Source organism: Protopterus annectens, chromosome 6.part0 (assembly GCF_019279795.1).
Source record: "Protopterus annectens isolate FY-2018-M chromosome 6.part0, PAN1.0, whole genome shotgun sequence".
In the NCBI taxonomy this organism is placed as follows: Eukaryota; Metazoa; Chordata; order Ceratodontiformes; family Protopteridae; genus Protopterus; species Protopterus annectens.
Genome location: NC_056737.1, coordinates 402,954,318 through 402,967,014, shown reverse-complemented (window position 1 = coordinate 402,967,014; position 12,697 = coordinate 402,954,318). Strand labels below are relative to the sequence as shown.

Here is a 12,697-nt window from a genome sequence, read left to right as displayed (position 1 = left end):
CAATATGTAAAACCTACGGGGCTTACACAATCATACAAAGAGTTACAATTCCCACAATCTTCAGACCCAAGTGATGGCAGAAGCACATCATGCATGCTATATGACAACCACAGACTGCAGACTGCAAACTACACTCTCACCAGCAGGCAGCATGAATAGAACTTCTCCTATAAATGCTAGCAAGTAATAAATTGGTCTGCCATGTAATCAAGAGCCAGCACTTCAAATCACCAACAACAAATAATGTGCAACGTAACAAGCTATCAGTGCAGAAAGTGCATCAAATGTCGTATTACAAGATCACCAAATAAAACAAATCAATATTTGGTGAACTGACTTAAGGGCTTGTCCGCTACGGTTTTTACTTGTAGTGCAATGTAAGATGATGCTAGTAAGACACACGTTTTAAAACTGAAAGAAAAAACAGAATAATTCATAAAGCCAAAGCAAAACGTTTCATGTTACTTTCAGACGTAAACATGTCTTCAGCTAGTTTATTAGTAATTCCTTAGGATTAAACCATTAGTAAGGGACAACTTGCTTACCAATTCAGACAGTTCATAAATATAAAATAGAAAAAAGTGTGCAAGAGCACGTGTGCATACATGCACATAAGCAAATTCCATATCTCACTTGTTATTCAAATTTTGTAATATACATAAACACAGCCAATAATTACAACAGTTTTACAAGTTAAGAGCACTGCACTCCCCACATCACCCACTGCTAATGTTTTTCAAACACCAAGGTCGCAAACCCTTGGGGAAAATGAACAGAAATTAATAAATAAATAAAAAAAAATCAGATATATTAGTTTCACCAAAGATAGTCTACTTTGCATTTAAAAATACATTATGTCTCGAAGGCCTGGGAATGTAATTCCCCACATCAGGTGTAAGGGAGCTTATCTTTTTCCTATAAAACCATTAAACAAGGTTACTGGCTAGCCTATAAAGCCTTCCAGTACAGTGTTCTTCACTATATCTATACTATTTCTACTGCTTCAGGTTACTACACTCTTGCATAACAGTTTCAAAAACAAAGGTGTAGCCTATACAACTGTATCAGTAATAACAGCTTTGTATTTTCAGTGTTTAATCACTTTCCTTTCTGAAACTCACCAGGCTAGTATATACCACATAGTTTTAAAAATACTGACTATTAAGAATCTGAGCTTTTTTTTCTTTCTGCATTGTTGCTTTATCTTTTTAACTTTAAGTTTTTCTCCTTCAACTGTTTGTCATGGACCTTGTATAACTGTCACATGTATGACTTTTTAAAGTTGAAACGAAACACCAGTATAGCAACAGAAAATTTTAAAATAGTGTCTAAAGAAGTTGCGAAACATAGCAAGTATTTCTAGAGGGGACCAAGCCCCCCTTCAAACTGACTGCACTAACTGCAAGACTCTACTACCTGCAAGCTAAATTTGAATATTTTTTTCAATATCTAGGATACAACACGACAATGGCAAGAGAGTTACGAAGTGTGAGGACATCAGGGATGCAGGAGGATGCAGCTCCCACAGCCGGCCTTAGGCACAGGCGAACTAGGCGACCGCCTAGGGCGCCGTACAGGCCGGCCTCAAAAGGGCACAATTCGGACCGGAGTTCTGTTGCGATGACCCCCTAACCGGGAAAAGCCTTAGAGACAACTACAACATTTATTTTTTTTAAATTTTCACTGCCGCCCATAGAGGCTAGCAATTGCGCCCTCCCCGGCCTCGAACAGGCACAATTTATGGACCGGAGTTCTGCTGTGTGATGAGTCATAAGTCAACACTCGTAACTACTGCTCGCAAACACTATACTATTATTGTCTGTGCAGTGGGTTACCATGCAGCCAGTTAAGATGCAAGGACATGCTTCTTGAAAATAAAAACATATACGAGGAAAAGTTGCTGCATTCCAGTCTCGGAGTACAAAACCAAAGCGTAATCAGCATTCAGCACGTCTTCTAACAACATCACGAATTACCACCAGAGTTTAGAAAGGTTTAGCACAGTGTGTGGATAAGTCCGAATTAAATCAGGATTTTTTTTAACCGATTGTAATAATTGCTGAACCCATTGCCACCAAACAGTACAGGTGTACATGTTAACCTTAAACAGTACTGTAGATGCTCAAATGACCACAACAACTGCAGCAGCAGTAGCCTTAGTTACATGAGTCAGGAAAGTAACCTTGAACTCTGTTGATGAATGCCAGGTCAGCATGCAGCATTCAGCTGTGGTTTTTGATGGACTGGGGATGCAGGGTTAGCCTTACATCATAACAGATAAGTGACTTGATAACTAATAGACTAACCTAGCAACTACTATCCCTCTGGGTTTCTCTGCTGTCCAAGACCAAAGAAAAAAAAAAATATATATATATATATATAAATATATAAGCAATGGTTATGTCAGCAGTTTTTGAACTGGATTTGACATGATGTAGATAACAAATGAGATCACCGGTTCATTGAGTGTATATGTAGGGTAGAAATAAACTGCAGGTTAATACATGGTCTATTGTTCTCGGAGTAATATGGATTTAGCTCACAAAACTTCACCAGTTTCCTCATCAGACTTCTTTCAAGTAGCATAAATGGTTAGTTTTGGACAGCTTTAAATTTTGTATCAGTGATGGAAACCACCAGCTCGCCACAAAGTTCAGTCATAAGATGGAGGGCTTGGCTGGATTCAGATAGTTGCTTGTGTCGCTCATGTAAAAGGACATTCCTTGGACTTGGTGTTCCAGTGTGGTTTGGTTGCATTGAACCTGGTTGTGGAACCTGTATCCTAATTTGACCTCAATCTGATTACTCTAATTTGTGGCTCCACCTGGTTGGCACATCCATTGCTCAACTTACCAGATCAGACATTTAGGAAATGCTGCCTGCAATTACTTTATCCTTAATCCAGTATCATCTCCTAGAAAAAAGCATGACACAAGTGATCTTGAAATGCCCATACAGGTCTACAATGCAACATTTCCTAGGTTTTAGGTTAGCTTGACCTAATGCAAGCCTGCTTATTTCCTGTTAGAACTTTTAAAACTCATATGATCACGAGCATCAGGAGTTATGCAAGCAAGGATGATGACTGACAAACAAATAGAGAAAGTCCAAGTTGCCCCAAGCTGCCCCCACCTCATAAATGATACTTCTCTTCAGACAGATTAATTCACAAGAAATCTGGCTATTTATGTGGACAACTCTGTCTCTCTCATTCAGCCATCATGTTTCTACCACAGTCAGGAAATACCTCTGTCTGACCAAGTTCCTTTCCAAGAGAATATAGTCAAGATCCAATGGCATCACCCTACCACTGTAGCCTTTTCTTATCAGACCCATCATCAAATATAATTATCCATTTTAATTGTACAAAAGCAAGCATACTGCTCAACTGGAAAGACTCCAAAGACTTCTATCCAAGAAAGTGAAAGGCTTTAAATCCTTCAACTATCTGGTTTGATGAGCATGACATTCCTTATACTCAACAGTCTACCAGCTGCACTGACTTGACCTGTGTGTCACCTTTTAAAGCCATGAAAGACCCAATCCTATCTGCCATCTTATTTCTTCACAAAACTGTCTCACCCTAATACTGGATGATTTCAGCTACCCTGCAACTTTCTAAGTCTACAAGAGCAATATTTATAATCTGTCCCTCTTTTGCCACCCGCCCACACACTGTTTCAGGCTTTTTCCAGCGTTCGTGTACTAAGAGATTGAGAGGTATGGAGGCATGTATGTAATGCACTGCTTGCTGATTTGGTGCATTTTAAGGGGGGATATGGGTTTTGCATTCCTGAGAGTGTCCTCTTTTGTACAAGATGCCTAGTAACTAGGAACTTGTCAGTTTCTCAGTTATTCCCTATTGCAATTTTACCAGCTTACCATTTTTTTTGTGTAACGTAGGAAAGTAATTCAAGGGCAGCAGGCAGTGAATTGGTAGATGAAACACTGAAATGTAAAATTGTTTGCCAGTAACAGACTGTTCATTATTAAAAAAAATCTCTCTAGTGTAGAATTATTTGGATGAACTTTACTTCTGCAGAGACTGTGCTTATTGACTTGTGGATTGTAATGACATAAGTTTGAGTGACCTTTTATAGGTTCATAGATTAGTACTAAGCTAACTGCCCTTGTGAGCCATTTTAAGCCTAGCCAATTATCCCTTGTAAGACTCAAAACCCTACACCTTGTGTTTGTAAGGCAAACACCATAACCATGAGGCCACACTCCCATCCCCTCTTTATGGCTAAAATGTTTTGAAATGGGCAAGTTTGTCATTACTGGGTCATGCATTTTGTTTTATTGCTTACTGGAAAAATGTTCAAAACTACAAATTTAAAAAACACACTAACAAGGGGTGCTTTATTATACAAGGAATGTAATTTAATACAATCAGGAAGGTGAATCAAAGAACACATACATGTATGCATGGTCCTAAAAATGTGTGCAAGGAGGCCGTTTTGAAAATAGCCCAAAGGTAAACAGAAGCCTCCACTGGCCAAATGCATTTTTTATGAATGTGGATTTTCATGCCGTTTCAATGGCAGAGAAGTTTATTGCTCATGCCAAGAAGTTTATTGCTCATGCCAAGTCTGTTTTCATTGTGAGACTGTATTGTTTATCAAATGTCTATCTGTGTTTGTGCTATTCACGCTTAAGCTACTGTACACATAGAGGAGGGAGGTTGCTATTCTACTTTCACTGAGCTGTAAGGTTCACTCGCCTACCCCAAAGGTAATTAAAATAAACTTAAGCAACTCTTTGAAATAAGGCATGTGAGCTTCAATTTTCTGAGGATGTGACTTTTATACTAAAATATATGTGAAGGGGCAACTGATAAAGCAGGTTTATTAAAGGAAAATTCCACTGTCTTTCACTTTGTTTAACTGCATCACAAGGTATCTTTTCTTCATATGCATTTAAATGAAGGAAATGGCTGGAGTGGCTTTCCTGGGGAGTGACCGACCTGTGGGTGTGGCTTATAGGGGTGTTTCATGAGCATGGTATGGGTGGGGCTTAAGGGGCATCAGAGTACTACTTCGCCTAGGTCACCAGTTGAGCTAAGGCCGGCCCTGGCAACTCCCCAAAGGCGACTAATTTCTGCTTCACTTGTAATGAGACAATCAAAATTTGATAAGCAAACGTGATGTGCAGAAGCAGTATAGAGAGAAAAGCCTGGCTTTTTCTACTAATCTTGCAATTGGCAAATATTACTGCTTTTCCTGCCAGCATTCTGTATCCTACTTTGAGCTACTTGCTTGAGCAAAGTGGTACTGTGTGGCCTCAGAGAAGGAGATGCAGGCAAAGGGACACATTACACCACTGAGAAAAGTACAGTTGTGTACACTTACCATAAATGTAGATGTTAGAATGTATTCACTGTTGCAGTCAATACACTTGGGTTATCCTGCTGGCAGGCTACCCTCGGCCTGAATTCCAAAGTCTAGGTCCGGCGTTGGTTGCTATCGCCTCTTCCCTGACGTCAGTGTGCCAGGGTATAAAAGATGCAGCAGATGCCATTTTCTTCTTGCCCCAGATGTCAGGTGCCCCCAAAAGGGTAGGTTAAAAATACGTCAGTAAAACATGCATGCACCAAAATATATAATACCTTCATCTACAAGCAAATACACCACATAGGTTGTATAGATTAGAGAAGTGCAGATAAGTTGCAGCAAAGATATGGGGGATGGTGGGTGGGTAACCTGGACTGCAACAGTGAATACACTCAAACATCTACATTTATGGTAAGTGTACACAACTGTACTATGTTCTTCATGTTTCACTGTTGCAGTCATTACACTTGGGTTGAATCCCAAAGCTATGGTTGGGAGACTGTAGCTAAATAGCTTTAGAAGCGGCTATGAGGCCCTGCAGAACTGCAGTGGCAAAGCCTGCCCTGGATTTAGAGTAGAGTGGTAAATGATCGTGCTTTGTAAAGGTGTGCACTGAACTCCAGGTAGCAGCCTCTAAAATGTCTTTGGTTGGTACTCCCCTGAAGAAGGCTGCTGAAGTGGCTGCGGCTCTGGTTGAATGTGGCCTAATGCCCTTAGGCACTGGCTTGCCATGTTGTGAATAGCAGAAACGAATGCAGTGGCCTATCCATTTTTGAAATAGTCTGCTTTGAAATAGCCTTTCCTTGTGATCATGCAGCATATGCCACTAGTAGTTGCCCTCTCTTTCTGAGAGCTTTAGTTCTGTTCAAGTAGAAGCGTAGCTGTCTGTGTATGTCCAAAGAATGCAGAATTCTCTCCCCCTTATTCTGTGGGATTGGATAAAAAGTAGGCAGATGAATAGTTTGGTTTAGGACAACACTGGACACTACTTTAGGCATAAAAGTCGGGTTTGTACTCAGAGAAACCCTGTCTGGATAAAAAATGATAAAAGGTTCCACAGCCATGAGTGCCTGTAGCTCTGAGACTCATCTTGCAGAGGTTATTGCTAGGCGCAGAGCTATTTTCCAAGATAAAAACTTTATATCAGCTGTAGCGGCTGGCTCAAAAGGAGGCAGGGTGAGTTTTTCCAAAACATAATGGAGGTCCCATGCAGGTATTGGTGATCTCCTTGGAGGCCTTAAGTTTTTGGCTCCTCTGAGGTACTGCCTTAACAAGGGATGAGAAAAGATTGATGGCTCTGTATTGTAATGAGCCGAAATGGCAGAGGCATGAATTTTAATTGATGAAAAGGATAGGCCTTTGTCCAGCATCTCAGTTAAGTATTGCAAAATCTGAGGAATATTTGGTGCAGCTGTGTCAATTCCTTGTGCCTGGTTCCAAGCACAGAATCTCATCCATTTTCCAGCATAAGATTTTCTGGTACTAGGCCTTCTGGCCTCCAACATGACATCCATTACAGCTTTAGTGAGAGGCGCATTTTGTATCACTACATTATCCGCCATGCTGCCATATTTAAGGTCTTTAGTTGGCTGTGCAGGATCAGATTGTTTTGTTGGGATAGTAGAGGAGGTATTTGAGGAAAGGTCCAAGCCGGGCATTGAGACAAGTTCCTTAGGATTGGATACCAGTGCTGGTGGGGCCAGTCTGAAGCAATCAGTATCATCTTTGGCTTCTCTTGTCTAACCTTTAGGAGTACCTTGGGGAGGAGAGGCAGTGGAGGAAAGGCATATACTGCTAAGCTTTTCCAGCTGAAAGATAGGTCGTCCACCTTCCACGCTTGTCTGTGATAAGTTCCTGTGCAGAATCTTTTTAGTCGGTAGTTGTGAGGAGAGGCAAACAGATCTATATCCGGGCATCCCCATTTCCTTGTTATCATGCTGAAGACTTGTGGATCCAATTTCCACTCGTGGGGATCCATGAGATTTCTGCTTAGTTCGTCTGCCAGAGTATTTATCTTTCCTGGCAGGAATTGTGCTTGCAGATGTACTTAGTAAGTCAATGCTGTGTCCCACATAGCCATGGCTAGACTGCAAAGGGGGTAAGAATGAGTGCCTCCCTGCTTGTTTATATACCACATGACCGTGGTGTTGTCTGTCTTTATCAGTAGTTGTCCCGGGTGAAGTAGGTCCTTGAAGGCTGTCAGGGCATTCTGAACAGTTAGCATCTCTTTTTGATTGATATGTAGATGCATTTGGTTTGCGGACCATGTGCCTTGAATACATCTTCCTGCCATGTGGGCCCCCCAGGCATAATCTGATGCATCCGTTGTTAATATCTGCCTGGCTGGAGGTAAAGTGAATGGCTGTCCCTTGTTCTGGTGACAAGCCTTCGCCCACCAACGAAACTCCTGTTGCAGGCAGGGAATGAGGGTAATTATTGTTTCTAGGCTGTGGCAATGCAGAGTCCAAACATTTTTTATGTACCATTGAAGTTTCCTCATAGGCAGTCTCGTATATGGAATTAGTAGAATGCAGGATGCCATGAAGCCCAAAGCCTGAAAATTTTTTCTTGCAGATAACTGGGCCTCTGTTGCCAACATTTTGAAATTGTTAGTCAGTTGCCTTTGTTTGTCTGGCGTGAGGTAAGCCATCTGGGCAGTTGTATTTAAGCTTGCACCCAGGAATATTATCTCTTGAGAGGGTACTAGTTTTGATTTCTTTTCGTTGATTGTGTTCCCTAGGCCTGTTAGAAATCTCTTTACAAACACCAGATGCTGTAGTAGAATGTCCTTGTTCTCTGCTTGAATGAGGCAGTCGTCAAAGTAAGGATACATTTGTATTCCTCTTTGTCTGCAGAATGCAATTACTGCTGCCAGGCACTTTATGAAGACCCTGGGTGCAGTAGCTAAGCTAAAGGGCAGTGCAGAGAATTGGTAGTGCATTGAGCCAGCTTTGAATCTTGAGGTATCTTCTGCATGTTTGTCTGACTGGGACATGCAGGTATGCCTCGTTTACGTCTCAAGCCAAGCCTTCTTGCCCAGCAGGGGCAGAAGTTGCTGTAGAGTCAACATTTTGAATTTTGGTATATCCAGAAATGTGTTTAGAATAGATAGGTCCAGTAGTGGTCTCCAGTCTTGTCCTTTCTTGGTACCAAGAACAGTCTTGAATAAAATCCTTGTCCCGGCTCTTGCTGTGGTACTTCTTGAATGGCCCTCATGTCCACGAAGGATGAGACTTGCTTTTGTACCTCTGCCCATTGATGTTTTGCAGGTCTGGCCAACTGTTTGTCCTTGGCAGGGTATGGAAGTGAAACTTGTAGCCTTGTGACACTAGGTCCAGGACCCATTTGTCCTGGGTGTGCCAGTTTTGAGAAAAAAGTGCTAGTTTTCCCCCTAAAAGGTGCTGCCAGAAGATAAGTGCTTGGTGCAGGCAGGGGGAAGTCATTGGGACTGCTTCCTGTATGGCTGTGATTTGTCTTCTCCACTTTTGGAGGTAGAACCACCCCATTGTTTAGACCTGTACTAACCTTGGGGCTGGGATCTGCCTCTTGGGCGTCTGTATCTGCCCCTTTGTGGTCTGTCTGACACTGGAAAGGACCAATTTTTTGTAGGCCAGTGTCTGCTAAATCTTGGAGGCTGAACCTGTAAGAAATCCTTAACAGTTTGCATAGATTTAGCTTTGTCCTTCATTTTCTTTAACACCAAACAAAGTATCATGCTGTAATGGGGCATCTAATAATTTTGCTTTGACATGATCAGGCAGACTTTGTTCCTTTAACCAAGCATGCCTCCTGATGACAGAACCCGTAACAGTGGCTCTGCAGGAGGCCTCCAAAGAATCAAAACCACATTGCAAAGTATGCTTTCCAACTTGTTCGGCTGCATGCAATAAATCCTTCATTTCTTTGTTATCTGCACATTCAGAATTTGTCAACATTTTCTATTTAAGCAGTGACATAATATATTGCTGATATTTGAGCATTTGAAACTAACAATTTAAAGCCCTTATAGCCAAGGTAGCAGAAGTGTAAATCTTTTTCTCCCATCTGTCCAATGCCCTAGAATCCCTGTCAGAGGGGGTAGGGTTTTTTGCAGCGGAAGCCTTGAACCCTTTGGGACCCTGAGAGAGTTTCTGGGTCAGCTGCAGGGTTTTTGAAAAGGAATTTATGAGAGTCAGGAACCCTGTAGTACCTGTCCGGCTCAACAGGAGCTGGAGGTAAGGAGTCAGGGGTCAGACTGGACTCTGAAAATACATCATCAACAATGTCTAACACAGGTGGAATAGCTAGGGGCCTGTGTTGTGGTAGCAAAAGGAAGTCTCTGAGCCTTTTCTTAGATTCTGAAAAATCTTGGCTCTCCCAGTGGAAATGCTCCCTCATGGTATGCAAGGTTACCCCAAAAGAGTAATCCTCAGGAGGAGAGGCTGAAGGGATAGATTCTTCAGCCTCAGAATCCTCATAGGGAGGAAGAGAGTATTCCTGATCAGAAGAGGAATCAGATGAAATGGAAATCTGATCTGAAGATTCATATTCTGTCTCTTGCCTAGGCCTTTTATCAGGCGGGGGATGGGAACCCCTGATCAAAGTAATCAAGTCTTCGGCCATTTTGAGCATCTGTTTTTTGGGCATGGAGGCCTGTCCATGAGGCTGTTGGTACTAGTTTCTTTGTCTTTAAGGGTGTTTTAGTCTTTGCCTTTGAAGCTGAAGTCGTTTTAATGTATAATTGAGTTGGTCTGAAAACACCCTCAGAAGCCAATGCCTGCTCAGTGGCTCCGGACCCATCTGAGGGAATAGTCTCCGAAGGTCCAATACCTTGAGCTTCCAGCGGCCTAGGCGACTCCACGTGGGAGTCGGTAGCAGCCTGCGGGTCTAAAGTAGTGGGCGTCAGGGGCTGCAAAGGCACCTCATTGAGAACCGGCGACTGGCTTAGAAGAAGCCTCGTCGGTTTTGATCCTCGGATGCCTGTCCTTTTCTTTTTCTTTGCATTTCTTGTGAATTCCGGTAGTCTGATGGCTATCCGACGACATTGTATAATTAAATCTTCTGCCAAAATAGTGTAATGCAAAATCGTACTGACGCTTAATAGTGCGTTGGTTAAATATAGCACAAAACAGACAACTAGCAACGTCGTGGTCAGGGCCTAGGCAAGGAATACAGTAAGAATGAAAGCCCTTATGGAGGTATTTGCTTTCCACAAGAAATATAGTTATTAACTTTTTCTCACATCGGTCTGGAGCAAGAAAAAAAGTTTCCCCAATGGGGTACTTAGCTTTTAATGAAGACTTCTGATCTGAAATTCGAACATGAAAATCTCAGGAGTCGGCCGACAGGCACTTGCGAACTGCTTATGCTTTGGGCATTGCGCGGCAATAAAGACTGGAGAAAATGGCGTCGGCTGCATCTTTTATACCCCTGGCGCACTGACATCAGGGAAGACGCAACAGCAACCGATGCCGGATCTAGACTTCGGAATTCAGGCCGACTGAGGGCAGCCTGACAGCAGGATAACCCAAGTGTAATGACTGCAACAGTGAAACACGAAAAACATCAGAAGATGCTTGACCAGTTTACAGTGGGCAGGGACATTATAAAGGTTTTGGTGAACTTGTATGGCCCACAATCCGGGACTGAGGAAATGCATGGTCTTCCTGTTATTGTGGATACCAAGGTATGTGCAGCCCTCACTATGCTTGCCACATGGACCTTTTAGAGACAGACTGGGGGCACAGTTGTATCACAGGTTTCTGCCTTGAGGATACTGTAGCAGTTACTCTTGGAAGTAGACACACTAATCTATACGAGGTAAGCGTCATGTTTACTTGAGGTGCATGGTGCAACAGAATGGTCCCATCTGACTATTAGGGCCCACCTGGGTCATGTACTGGGGAGGTACTGTAATAGAAGTGTTACCATTCCAAAGACAGTGTAAAGTCAAAGATCATACCTGGTGCATGCAAGGTTACCTGTTGGCTATGCTGAGTAGTGTATGGCCAATTCACAGCAAGCAACAGACATTTCTCCACACACCATACACAAATATAAAGTTAAATATGGCCACAGTTGTCATCATATGCATGGTGTTCACTGGGCAGCAGCACAACTGCTAGGCATACCAAGGAGTTTGAGAAAAGTGATGTGAAGCAGTTTATACAGACACAGTAACCTTCTTCTGCAAACCTGCTGAAGAAACGTAGTACTGCAAATGGGGTATTGCCTTGGGTGTTAATTGTCACAGCTGCACCTCTGATGTCATCTTATTTTTCCCCTACATGAATCAGAAAAGTACAGTTTTGTACCTACCATAAATGTAGATGTTCGAGTGCTAATACAGCTGCAGTCATAACAGAAGAGTTTTCCTGCCGTCAGGCGGGTCCTCGGTCGGCCGAATTCCAAAGTCTAGGTCCGGCGTCGGATGTCGTCGCCTCCTCCCTGACGTCAGTGCGACAGGGGTATAAAAGAACCAGCCGACGCCATTTTCTTCAGTTTTTCTTGCCCCAGATGTCAGGTGCCCCCAGAAGGAAGGCAATACATAAATTTATGTAAAAATGCAATGCAATATAATCAAATAACAGTAGTTGCAAGCAAATACACCATAAAAGAATACCCCAATCAGGTTGTATGAGGAGGTGTTAGCCATTAGGCCTGTCCCCCAAGAGGGGAAGGAGGGAGGTAAAAGTACAGTTTTGTACCCAACATAAATGTAGATGTTCGAGTGCTAATACAGCTGCAGTAATCACAGATGGGTTCTCTGCCATCAGGCGGTCCCTCGGTCGGCCGAATTCCAAAGTCTTGGTCCGGCGTCGGTTGTTGTCGCATTCTTCCTTGACGTCAGAGCGGCCTGGGTATATAAGACACAGCCGACGCCATATTCTTCAGTCTTTCTTGCCCCAGATGTCAGGTGCCCCCAGTAGGAAGGCAATACATAAATTATATTTATATACATGCAATGCAATGTAATGAAACATCAGTAGGTGTAAGCAAATATACCATAGAAGGATAACCCCACCAGGTTGTAAGAAGAGGGGTTAGACCCTAGGCCTTTACCAAGCGGGGAAGGAGGGAGGGAAACCTGTACTGCAGCTGTATTAGCACTCGAACATCTACATTTATGGTAGGTACAAATCTGTACTATGTTCATCGTGCATACAGCTGCAGTAATCACAGATGGGTAGAATCCCAAAGCTACGCACAGGGTGGTAGGCACTAGGAGGAACTGGGATGAGCTAGAATGCCCTGCAGCACAGCAGTGGCAAAGCCTGCTCTAGTTTTGGAATATAAAGGCAGGTGGTAGTGTTTTGTGAAGGTATGTACAGAACTCCAAGTGGCTGCCTCCAAAATATCTTTGGTAGGAACTCCTCTGAGGAAGG

General features: G+C 42.8%; 1 protein-coding gene across 1 annotated transcript in view; it reads right to left on the bottom strand.

The window, feature by feature from the left end:
* The window catches only part of BUB1B (BUB1 mitotic checkpoint serine/threonine kinase B), a 1,687,592-nt gene that overhangs the window by 1,567,015 nt on the left and 107,880 nt on the right, over positions 1–12,697 (bottom strand). The window lies entirely within an intron of this gene.